This window comes from Protopterus annectens, chromosome 7.part0, assembly GCF_019279795.1.
Source record: "Protopterus annectens isolate FY-2018-M chromosome 7.part0, PAN1.0, whole genome shotgun sequence".
Classification (NCBI taxonomy): Eukaryota; Metazoa; Chordata; order Ceratodontiformes; family Protopteridae; genus Protopterus; species Protopterus annectens.
In genome coordinates this window covers 1,101,632,836-1,101,644,811 of record NC_056739.1, presented here as the reverse complement: position 1 = coordinate 1,101,644,811, position 11,976 = coordinate 1,101,632,836, and positions in this window count along the sequence as shown.

The window sequence follows — 11,976 nt, the reverse complement described above, 5'->3', positions numbered from 1 at the left end:
GTGGTGTTGCCCTTTAAGAAAACATACACTCAGTAATGCATTCCATTGCCTAAGCTATAGTCTGTGTAGACATATTGGTGAATTTTCCTTGCTTGAGCATGAACCAATAAAAGTTAAGCTAAAACCCAGTTCTGTTCCATATGCCTTTACTGCACTCCACGAAAATGTCATTTTCTATGCTGTTCCAAGTACAGGTGAAAGTTAAATGATTGCAAAGCATGGACATAATTGAAAATGTAACCAGTCTGACTGGGTAGTGTGCTTCCATGGTCCCAGTAAATAAAATTAATGGTTGTGTATGAATCTGTGTTGATTTTAAAAGCTCATTGATGCTGCTGTGTGTGAAAGGTTCATATTCCCTACATTACAAGATGTAGCGCTAAAGTTGGTTAATGCTAAAGTGTTTTGCATGCCAGATGTTTTCAGTGGATTCTAACAAATAGCTGTAGACAATGACAGTCTTAGATGTATTGGTAACTACTAGGCTAGCTGTCCTTGATGGCTATTTTAAGCTTAGCTAATTTGCCTTCAAAGGTGAGACTCAAATCCTGTCTCATGTCTTTCAGAAAACTGCCTTGACCACTCTGCCAACAATTACTCCAATCAGAAGATTCTGATTTAAAATGCTACCATTTGTTATAACCTCAGCACCTGAATCTTTCAATGTAAAATGACTGTAGGTCAGTGAGCTAGATAGTATTATTGTTGTTGTTGCTATGGAGTTAAAGAAATATGATTTAAGGTTAGAGGCAATGCTGCAGTCTATTTAAACTTCTGATGCAAAGCTAAATCACGACAAATGTTTCTTCAGTAAAACACAGCTACAGTACTTTGGGCACATCTTAACTGTTGGTGGTATCAAACCAAATGTAAGCTAGGTCTGGGCAAGAGTTGAGTTACAAACTCTATCTTGTGTGGCTGAGTTAAAATAAGCCCTAGGCATGGTTAACTCTTTGGGCATGTTCATACCAGACATTTCAATAATGCTTCATTATTTAATTAACTTGTTAAATACAAATGGTACAGTGGTCCTGAGGACATGATTAAGCTCATGTACTCAGTAAAGTGAAAGAAATGCTAATAACACCTCCTGTCCTAGCACACTGTGATATATCACTGACCAAGCAATAGTGAGTGCTGATGTCATATAGATAAACAAGTGTTATATCTTGTTGCCTGTTACTCTAGAATGCTAACTGATGCCATGCAGAGATATTCATAAATCAAAAAAGAGTGCCTTGCTAGTGTTTGGGCATGTGAGAAATTCTCCAGATACCTATTAAGGTGCAAGTGTTTACATCTTCACACTGACCATAAACCATATCTATCTGTATGACATTCATTTGGCAGAATACTCTCATTTTCAAAGGGAACAAATCTGGTTTGTACTATCAAACATCAGCTGACTGCACAGGAAGACTTTTATGTGCAAGACTAAGCTACAGCTGGGATCGGGGAATTTGCACTTTCACCAATGTAATGCAATGACAAAGTTGGTATGTATAATTAGCAAGGGGTATCAGATGCGTGCTGGGGGCTTGCCCAATTGGAAAAAAACCAAGATATGTATTTAGTTTAGTTTGATTTAGTGTTCAATAAGTTTGAGTTTGATATTTTGCCTTTTGCCTTTTTGATGAAGGAATATATATCCATGTGTGTGTGTGTGTGTGTGTGTGTGTGTGTGTGTGTGTGTGTGTGTGTGTGTGTGTGTGTGTGTGTGTATCACACAGTCCCTGGGGAACAGGGTATATTCTCCTACCCAGGAATTGCCAATCTTGCACACCTGTCGACCATCTGTTTAGTTGACCAGATTGTACCGATTAAACAGATGTCAAAGTATTTATCTATATATATATCTACATATCTATATATCTATATGTCTATATATATATATATATATATATATATATATATATATATATATATATATATATATATATATAGTGTTCAAACTTACAATTTACATTTTGGTATGTACTACTTCTCATATATAAATCAAGATTTTTTTTTAATAGACTCAAACTTTATTAGCCATCAAGCATTTACAATAAATGTGCAGTCCTCATGCATGGTATACTAACTTTACTTTAAATGTCGCATCTTTACCCCTGTTAAATTATATAGGCAGACCAGCCCAAAAATAGAACTTAAAATCATGATGTAATGTTACTCCTACTACATTATTAAGGCAGATGATTAGAGAGAAAAGAAAGACATATGTTATATAGCCTACATGCATGACTTTGTTATTTTGAAATTGGTTTCTTCTATTTTTCATTTTTTCCTTTCCCAGTATATGTCTCGTTTATATTCCAACATTTATGTGTTAAACAAACAAACAGCTGAACAAAACAGATACAAAACTAACAATTAAGAGGATCAAAATAAAAGTCATCTTGTTTACATTTTGCATGTTGGGTTCCATTCCATCCTGTCTGTCCTCACTTTCCATTCCTCCATCTATACTAATTTCCGGCATTCTCTCTGCTTAACTGTTTACATCACAATTTATATTGCATTTTCACCCCCCCCCTTTTTTTACTTCTATTTTTTTCATTAGTGTCAGTGTTTCCCTACAATCCCTCCTCTATCAACTCCTTCATCTTTCCCCCTATTTAAGTAGAATGGGCTTATATTACCTCATCCTCTGGCCTCCTCTGACATCATGTGTCACCTTTTAGATCTTCGTATATTAACCCTCCAGGGCATTTTCTTTTCTCCCCACTAAATGATGTTTCCATTTGTTCCCATCGGTTTATAACATAGTCTTGTTGGTATTATTTACATGTTTCCTCCTTTTGATCCCGCTTAAAAACAGTCCTTTTTGTTCATACTTTATTCATTCTCTGTTTCTTCCATCCTCCTTATCCACCTTTCCCACTTTTTTGCATATCCTTTTCCTTTCCTGTCTGTTACCTCTTCTCATCCTCCTGCAGTTTATTTATCTATCATTTCTACCACTTCCTCCACTGTTGATGTCAACATCTACTTCCATTTTCTCATGACTGCTTTCTTGCACACCAAGATTAACAGCAGTATTAGTTTTTCTTGTTTACTGTATCCTAATAAATATAATTTGCTGGTCACTTCCCCTGTTATAGGAAAAATGCTTCTCACTAGAGTCTGTATCTCTTCTGTGAGCTTGTCCAGCCTCTTAGAGCTCCAAAAGATGTGAAGCCATGTGCTCCTTTCTTCTTTACACTCTCCAGAACATCCCATCTAACTATACAAATATCTGTGCTACCCTTAAAGAAATATAAAAATATTTGTAGACACTTCCATCCAAAAATTCTGACTTTGCATGCCCTAGTTGCCTTAACCAGTAACCCTCTTATCTTAACCCATTATTCTGACTCTATTTCCTCTTGTATTTCCTTTTCCCAGCTCCTCGTCTGCCCCTATTTCCACTTCTGTTTTATTATGCATCCATCTTTTCATTATCTCTGTTATGCCAGAAGTCATTCTCCCTTTCATTCTTCTCCCTTCAACTGCTTGTTTAAATCCATGAATTTCTCTATCTACTACTTTCCTTTATTGCCTATTCCATGCATTTATAATGCCTTTATATTCCCATTCCAAATTATCCTCTAGTCCATTTCCTCTTTCACTTCCCTCCATGTTTTCATCCTATCTCCTGTCAGAATTTGATGCCAAATTTTCATTTTATTTTGTTTCCATCTCCAACTCCATGCTGTTGTCTGTCTGACCCTATCTGTCTTAAGTCCACCCATACGACAAATAATCAACTTCCAACTTATTTTTCCTCCTTTAGTCATTCTGTTTTGAATATTTTTGAATCTTCGCTGTCCACTTTAACTGCAGTTCCTCCTGATCCCTTTCTTAAAGCATTCCTATCAATTCATTATCTCCTCCTCCAGTGTCTTCTACCTGCCATATCATGTCCTTCCATATTGCTTTATAATCACTGTCCAACAACCTCAGTATATTTGCCACCATACAGACATTTAGAGATGTCTTTATGCCTGGTGCCCCCAACACTCCCTTCCCTCTTGGCCTAACTACTGCCTGCCAAGCTACTCACAGCCTATTCTTTTCCCAAATGTACTCCTTAAACAGTTGTTTTACTTTTCCTCAAAACATCCCCTTCTGTTAAGTCCCAGAATGCCTGCCCTTTATATAATGACTGTTGTAGGATACGCATTTTTATCACTTGCACTCTCTGGTCTGTTTCACTCTTTACAGCCTTCCATTTCTGCAACTGTTCCTTTACTTTAGATAATATTCTATGTTACTTCTACTGTTCCTTTTACTGTCTTCCTGTGAAACACCCCCAAATATCTTAGTTCCTCTTTTCAAATGTCCTCCTCCTCATCATCATCACTTGAGTCCTTTTCTCCTCCCCCTATCATTATCACTGTGCTTTTTCCTTTATTGATTTTATATCCTGATTTCATTCAGTAACTCACAAGCAACTTCCACAGTACTTTCAAGTCCAGTTTCAGTTTGGGAAGAGTCAAAAAACACCATCTGCATTAAGTGATATTACCAGCTCCTTACTCTCCCCCTGGTAAACTCTGATATCAGATTCCTTTATCTTTTGCCATCTAGGTATATCACAGACATAATGGAGAGAGGGGACATCCTTGTTTCATTCCCCTTTCAATCTTTATTTTATCTGATAAGCTGGGTCTTACTTTTTCTTTGTTGATGCATTCTTACAGCAATTTTTGAGGACATTGATCCACTGCTTAGGGAATCCGTATGCTTCTTTAAATTCCCCTAAGATAATCCCATTTGACTTAATTAAATGCTTTTTCAGTATCCAGTGAAACAATCACTTCCAAGAGAATCCCCCTGCACCATTTTCCCCAGGCTTTCACTATCTCCCCTCTGTCTATTGCTTTGATTAAATTTTAGCTCTTCTTCTCTTTCTACTCTTTGTAATATTGAGTTTTTCCATCTTTGATTTCCCATTTCTTCTCCTCTACCAGCTCCTATTCCCTTTCATACAATTTACATAGTATCACTAGAAATCACACAATGAAGCATATAGTTTACACTGTCTTGACTTTATTTTCCTTATATATTTCTTAAATTCCTCTCTTAATTTCTTGTTGCCTTAACCATACTGCTAACATTTTTGTTGCTTTATAGTTTTCTGAGAGAGAATTTCTCGAATGCGATTATTTTGACCCATATCCTATCATTTTTCAGTTTTTGAACTAACTGTTCAGTTTCCTTCTGTCTACTTCCTTTTGTTTTCCCATCCCTTCTATACAGCCTATCTCTCTCACCTCTGCCATCATCTGTCTTCACCTTTTATCCCTTTTTAATTGCCTCATTCTTAATCTCTCTGCAATTCCTTCCCAAGCAGACTTTAACTTTTTTTCCATTTAATTCCTGGTTCCTCCCCTTGTGCCTTCATTATGATTTCTTTAAACTGCACTAACCATTTTTTCCTCCTGCTTTTTCAGCAGATATGCTGACACCTCTAGTGCTTGGCTAGGTTACTTTCTTTCTGCATCTCAATTACCATCACCATTGATGCATGGTCTGAAAATAATATCGGATCTATCTTCACTGCAATAACTCTGTAATCATGTTCTACTATAATATGACATCTGTCTAGCCCAGCCATGTCTTATATCTATGGGAGTTCTGCAGAAATCATGTCTCTGCCTCTTAGTGCCATATTTTTTTCCCAAATGTCTATGCATCCAATCACTTTTAAATATCCATTCAGAAAGCATGTGTTATCCTTTTAATCCTTGGCCCCAACTAACATACACTCTACTTCTTAGCATATTCCAGTCTCCTATGACTATCATCCCAATTTCCTGAAATTGTATAATATCTGCTAGTATTCCACTCAGTACTTTTATTTTTATTTTTGGCAGTTATGTAAATGATACGATCCTGATCATTTATCCTCTAATCTTCCTTTGATCCCTGTAAATTTATTTTTGAGTTATCCCTTCAAATCTACCCCAGTTTTCTTCTATTTTTCCCATTTCTAATGGCAGCATGTTCTTAAACAGCAGCACTGACCTCTTTATTTCTACTTTTGCCATGATACACTAGCCACTACTTTATATCCCCCCTTATAAAGTTTTATTTTCCGCATCTCAAATCTGTTTACTACAAGGCAAACATGTGTGCTCCCAATCTTCTTAGATATCCCAGTTAATTACTCAACCCATTCACATTCCATGACCTAACTTTTAGCTTTAGACACGACATTATTATCATTTCCTATACTTTCCTTCCCTCTCCTTATCTCTTCACTGAGAACGTGTATACCTATCAATCTCTGCCAGTGTTTTTTGTCTTATAACCTACCCCTATTATTCCTCCTTATTTCTTCAACTAAAACATCGCCTATACATATATACATCCACTGCTGCCCTCTTTAGTGATTTCTTCTCATCACTTTGCATGACTTTGCCCCTCCCCCACTTCCTGTCATTACTATGATAATGTACTATTGCATTTAGGGCATCAGATTCCACCTCATCTGTATATTGTTTCTGTTTACCTCACTTCCCTTTCATTTTATCTTTTTGTAGTCTCCTTAACTCTCTTTAATCTCTGACACAGCCTTCTCTAGTTATTGTACGCTTTATCCTCTACCTCTCTCTTATCATATTTTCCAATAACCCATGTGTCATCACTGATTACTCTATGACCCTTCATCCTTTCTTCATCATTTTTTGCATCCCCCCCCCTTTTATTCCCCTGTCTTTTTCAACTTAATTACATCTGCCAAACTCTAATGCCTTTTGATAATCTACTTCTCTTCCCTCCCTTCTTCCTTTTTTCTGTACTTTAGTAAATATGTTGTTGTTTCTTCCTTTGCACCTTTATTTTGTACTTTCACCCTCTCCTCTACCCCATGCTATCTAAAAGATATATTCTTTAGTTTTGGCCTATCTGCCTTTACAATCTGAGTGTCAAAGCCTGTATGTGATCTCTCCCTACTTTCCCAGTGTTATTGGTGTTGTTCTTAGTGTCACCTCTGCAACACTCACTGTGTCTTCTTTCAGTTCTTTTTCCTAGATCCATTTCTTCTTTCATTCTGTCACTTCCCCTGCATTTCTTCCTAACTGGTTAATACCCTGACATCATTTCCATTTTCTTTCCGAATTTCACATGCACATTGATGATAAGCTCATGCCTTTTCCTGGATTGCTGTTTTCTGTTCCCCTTCAAGTATGCATTTATGCAGAGCATCAAATCAATCCAAGGTACCACAAGACCAGGAATAAGTCAGAGTTCTTATAAAATCCACTTTAATATAGGCACAAACACATGAACGCACACATTAAAAAAACAGCATTTTCGTTTAAATCACTTCATCAGATGTAGGTCAGAGAGCAAAATAATGGCTTTTATAATCCTCTAAGAAGTAAATTATGCATAGCCTTTCCCCCACATCATGGTATAAATAGTTAATCACTCTTTCTCAATCCCCTGAATGATCACCCTTTAAATATATCTGTGCAGATCTTCTGTGTCATATGTCACATTTCTGCAAGTTACATTTGTCACATTTTTGCATATTACATTTGTGATTTTACATTTCTGGCAGGATAGGAAAGGATCCCTGGTCCTTTTCAATATTTTAGTCTCAATATATTTAACAAAAAACATTTAGCACATTTTGGGAAAAAATGGGAAAACACAAATCAAATAGTGAATAATAGCCCCCTTTCCTTATGTCCCTCTCTTTTTGACCTTTCACCAGTTCCTTGTCTTAGTCTATTTTTGCCATGTTCATGTTTCTTCCAACAGTTCAGCCTTTTACAGTTCTATTCCTTCTTATCATGTCCACTTCTTCCCTGAGTTTCTGCTGTCTTCTAAATAATGGGAAGTATCATCCTTCTTTCTTCTGAGGTATCTGACTCTTTCCTTCTTCAATTATCTCCCCCTGTGTATTATCCTGGCCCCACGTCCCTTGGAAACTATTTAATAATTTACCGGCTTTTGTAGACTGTTTACTGCTTCCTTTGGATCAGTCATGCACCTTGTACCACCATGTTGGAACATTTGCAATGTTGTTGGGTATACCAGTTGCTATATAACCCCTTTCTTCTTGCACATCTTAATGGCGGATGCAAAGGCATTTTTTTCTCTTGCACATCTTGTAGGTGTAGTCTTGGTCTATAAATATTCTCTTATTCCCCCACCATAAACTTTGTTCTTCGTGCCAAACATTTTTGAAGAATAAGTGCCTTATTTTAATTGCACTATGAAGTTTATTCCATAATCTTTGAAAGAATTTTCTACTGCATCTGTTGCATTTTCCTGCTACCAAAATGTGTTTTTATATTCAGTTTCCTGATCTGTTATTATTTTCTTCAGTGAGGCATTCCATGCACAGACAGACTTTACAGAAGAAGATAAACATTACCTTCCAGACAAGGCAAAGGTCACCTCTTAGTAATCGATAAGATACAGAATATCGCAGCAGTTACTGAGCCCTTTCTTAATAGTTCAGATTTTCCAGCCAGATGATTTTATAATAAGGAATTAGTGTACATTTCAAGTTGTGTCAGTTGACTTATTCAAAGGCTAAGAATGCAGCACTCTGTTCAAAAATTAGTTGGATTTAGTGTATTATAAAGTGCACAATGATGTCTTTTGAATAACTAGTTATACCATTTATTCTTACAGGGCTACAGAATATGCTGTTCTGCCTATGGTAGATACTATATGGTCTCCACATACACACAGACAGATAAATAGACAGATACTGATATATGATAGTCAGATGTTGAAGTCTTAAGATCTTTAATGAAGATGCCATTCTTTATGATTTGACCATTAATTCTGTACTCATAATTTATGTCCTTTTTGTCAAGTCTAATATTGCTACATTTTTTGATGGTACCAGGTATGAACTTTTTGTAGTCCATCTTGGAGAACTTCATCATCCGTTATTGAAGTAATTGCAATATCCAGTTTGCAGTCATCTGCAAATAGACTTGTCTAGAGCCCATTTCCCACTTTTATATCTGGGAAAAGCAGCACAAAAAGAAGTGATCCTAGTACAAATCCCTGTGGGATTCCATTGGTAATGATCATTAAGCGACACTAGAAACACCCCGTCATTACTTCTTGTGTCATAGGTTCATAGGTAGGTACTAGGCTATCGGCCCTAGGGGCCATACAAGCCTAGCCAAAAAATGTACCCTGGCTTTCGCCACCCAAGAAAATTATTTTCCTGTGCCCCTGTCGAGCAGAGCCACAGAAGTGATCCCCGGGGTGAATTTCCCATTTTCCATCCAATCATCAAGATTTTTCTTGAAGAGTGCTAATGAGGAGCTCTGCTTGACATAGATAGGTAGTCTGTTCCAGTGTATGGGAAGTCTCTGGGACAGGAATCTATCCCTCCAGCATGTTCTGTTTATTGTGGTGACAAGGTTAAGGTCCCTAAAGCATGTAGCTTGGAGGGATTGGGATTTCTTTAAGTGGAGCATGTCCAACAGCTCTGGGTTTGACATAGCTTTGTATGTTAGGCAGAGATCGCCCCTGAGTAGGCGATATGCGATGGAGTAATATGCTGTAGTTTTTTGAGACGGTCTGCATAGGGCATCTGTTTGAGGCCAGTAATCCTCTTTGTGAGGTATTTTTGTGGTCTTTCCAGTTGTTGTAGATGTCTTGTGAGGTACATACTAAAAGGGGCGTTGTACTCTATAATGGGTGTTTTACCCATGTTTACCTTTTGAAGAAGGTATGTATTGACACTGAATGATTTCATTGTGTCTATCACTTCCTTATGTGATGTAGCACTGAATAACTGAGCCAAGTCAAGCCAAGTAATATGCACAGTCAGTACTTCACCAAGTTTTTCCAAGTGCTCCTGAAAGAATGTCACAAGACTAAAAAGGCATACTCTGCCCAAAATAAGCCATACCTAACAAAAAGTAGCTCTGCTGTGACATTTCTGGATAATCTCCCATATATGTCTCTTTATGATTTTGGAAAGAATACTAGTTGAGCTGATGGGTCTACAATGATGTAAGTCAGATGTGGAACCTCTTCAAAGAACTTGTAATACTGAAGCCTGTCACCAGACATTAGTGGCATGGCCAGACTTCTCAACTGTCCCTTTTTCATAGGAATATTCCTGTTTTCAGGCTTGCTCTACCTCTTCACATGCTGAACCTATTTGTGGAGGATGTCTCTGTTTTCAGGCTTGATTTAACCACATACAATTTTCTGAATCACCCTGTCATCACACGATATCTGAAGCTGTCTAGTACATGGAAAACCACACAACGTGACCAACACATTTAATGGCACCAAAAAAGAGGACACACATCTTACAGCTCTCTTTTTCAGAAGCAAAATTAAACAACCTTGTGTGACAGAATTTAAAATACAATTCATTAAAGTCTACAGAGTTTACACTGCCTCTTTGATAATGTGCTTATATTTCTCCTTCGTTTTTGTCACTTTGTTTTTTTAAAACTTTCTGAGTAGTATCCCACATTCCTACTGTAATTATTGTGTGTTATTTGGTATTCTAACTGTATGCTAATTAGACATCCATAATTTTTGGTGGCTGTACCTACTTTTCGAGACTTTGTGCCTAGTTTTAATTTCTGCAGGTTGACAGGAATGGTCATGACTAGATGGTAGTTTTTTGTTTAACACAACTGATAGGTGTTTAGCTAAGTTTTCTTTGTTTCACTGATTATGTATAGAAAAGTACCAGGCATGCTGTCTAATAGACGACAAAGGCCTCAAAATAGGGACAGATTTTAAATATTGCTATTATAAACTTATAAAGTTTCTAGAATAACAGGTTTTATATTAGGATGCATTTTCTGAAAGATATGTGGTCTAAAACTCAAATGCGTGTCATTATTTAGTAACTTCAGTAGTCAGTGATTTGCCAGAGAACCACACATGAGGAACGGACCAAAATATGAGGCAAAACTCTAGACATTCTGTTTAAATCTGGACAGTTGAGCAGTATGATCCCAGGCAATCTGGGTTTAATTAACATCTTGGGCATCTGAATTGCTAGTGGGGAGGATGAGTGTGCCCATCCTGATGGAAGGAGGGAGGTGCATGCACTTGCATGCACTTTGAGCCCACTGTCACAGCATTCTGAGGGAAGGAGGGAGGTGCGTGCAATTGAGGCCCAGTGTCACAGCATCCTGGGGGAAGGAGGGAGGGAGGTGCATGCACTTTGGGCCCAGGATAATTTTCTTGATGGAGATCAGGAAAACAGCTGTGAGGTACTACTTGAGGGTGCTCTTTCCAGAGGTGAGAATCAAACCTCGTACCATGTGAATGGAAGCCAAGAGAGGGTGTTCTGCTGATGTCAATCCACTTTGAAAGTGAGGGGCAATACAGCACTGATCCCCACTGCACATACCATTCTTAGGTTGCCACTGGGCCCATACAGGGATAGGAAGAAATAGCAGAAAGCATTTCCTGGCAGAAGTGTGGTGCTTCCTAGGGGTCCTCATTCCCCTCACAAGCTCCAGACATGGGTCACAAATAGCCCAGGAGAGGCTGTACATCTAGTGAATGAGGAGAGAAACTGTGAGCAGCTGATGGTCAGCTGCAAGGAGCAAAATAAAACAGGGGCACTACATCCTGCCTTTAAGTGATCACTTCATTTTTTATGACAATATGTTGTGGTCATGATTTTTCCCCTTACAGTTTTTAATAAGATTAAAGTAGACGTTATCACTGTTTTCAGTCATTGATCAAGTTGAATTTGTAATTAGCCTGGGAAGATTTAATAAGAAAAGTGAAATATTTTTCTGCACTTTATTTAGTCAGGACTTGTTTTTAATGATTATGGTAATTTTTGAATGTTAAATAATACATTTTTGTTTACATATGTTATTAATTTATTGCATTTATCAAAATTATTTTTTTTTAATTTGTTTCAATATGTTTGCCTTACTGGTATTAGCACATGCAGAAGATGATACTGTTATATAACTCATTTGGTAGTCTCCCCCTAAAAATTGTATGGGGTATTCAGGAACA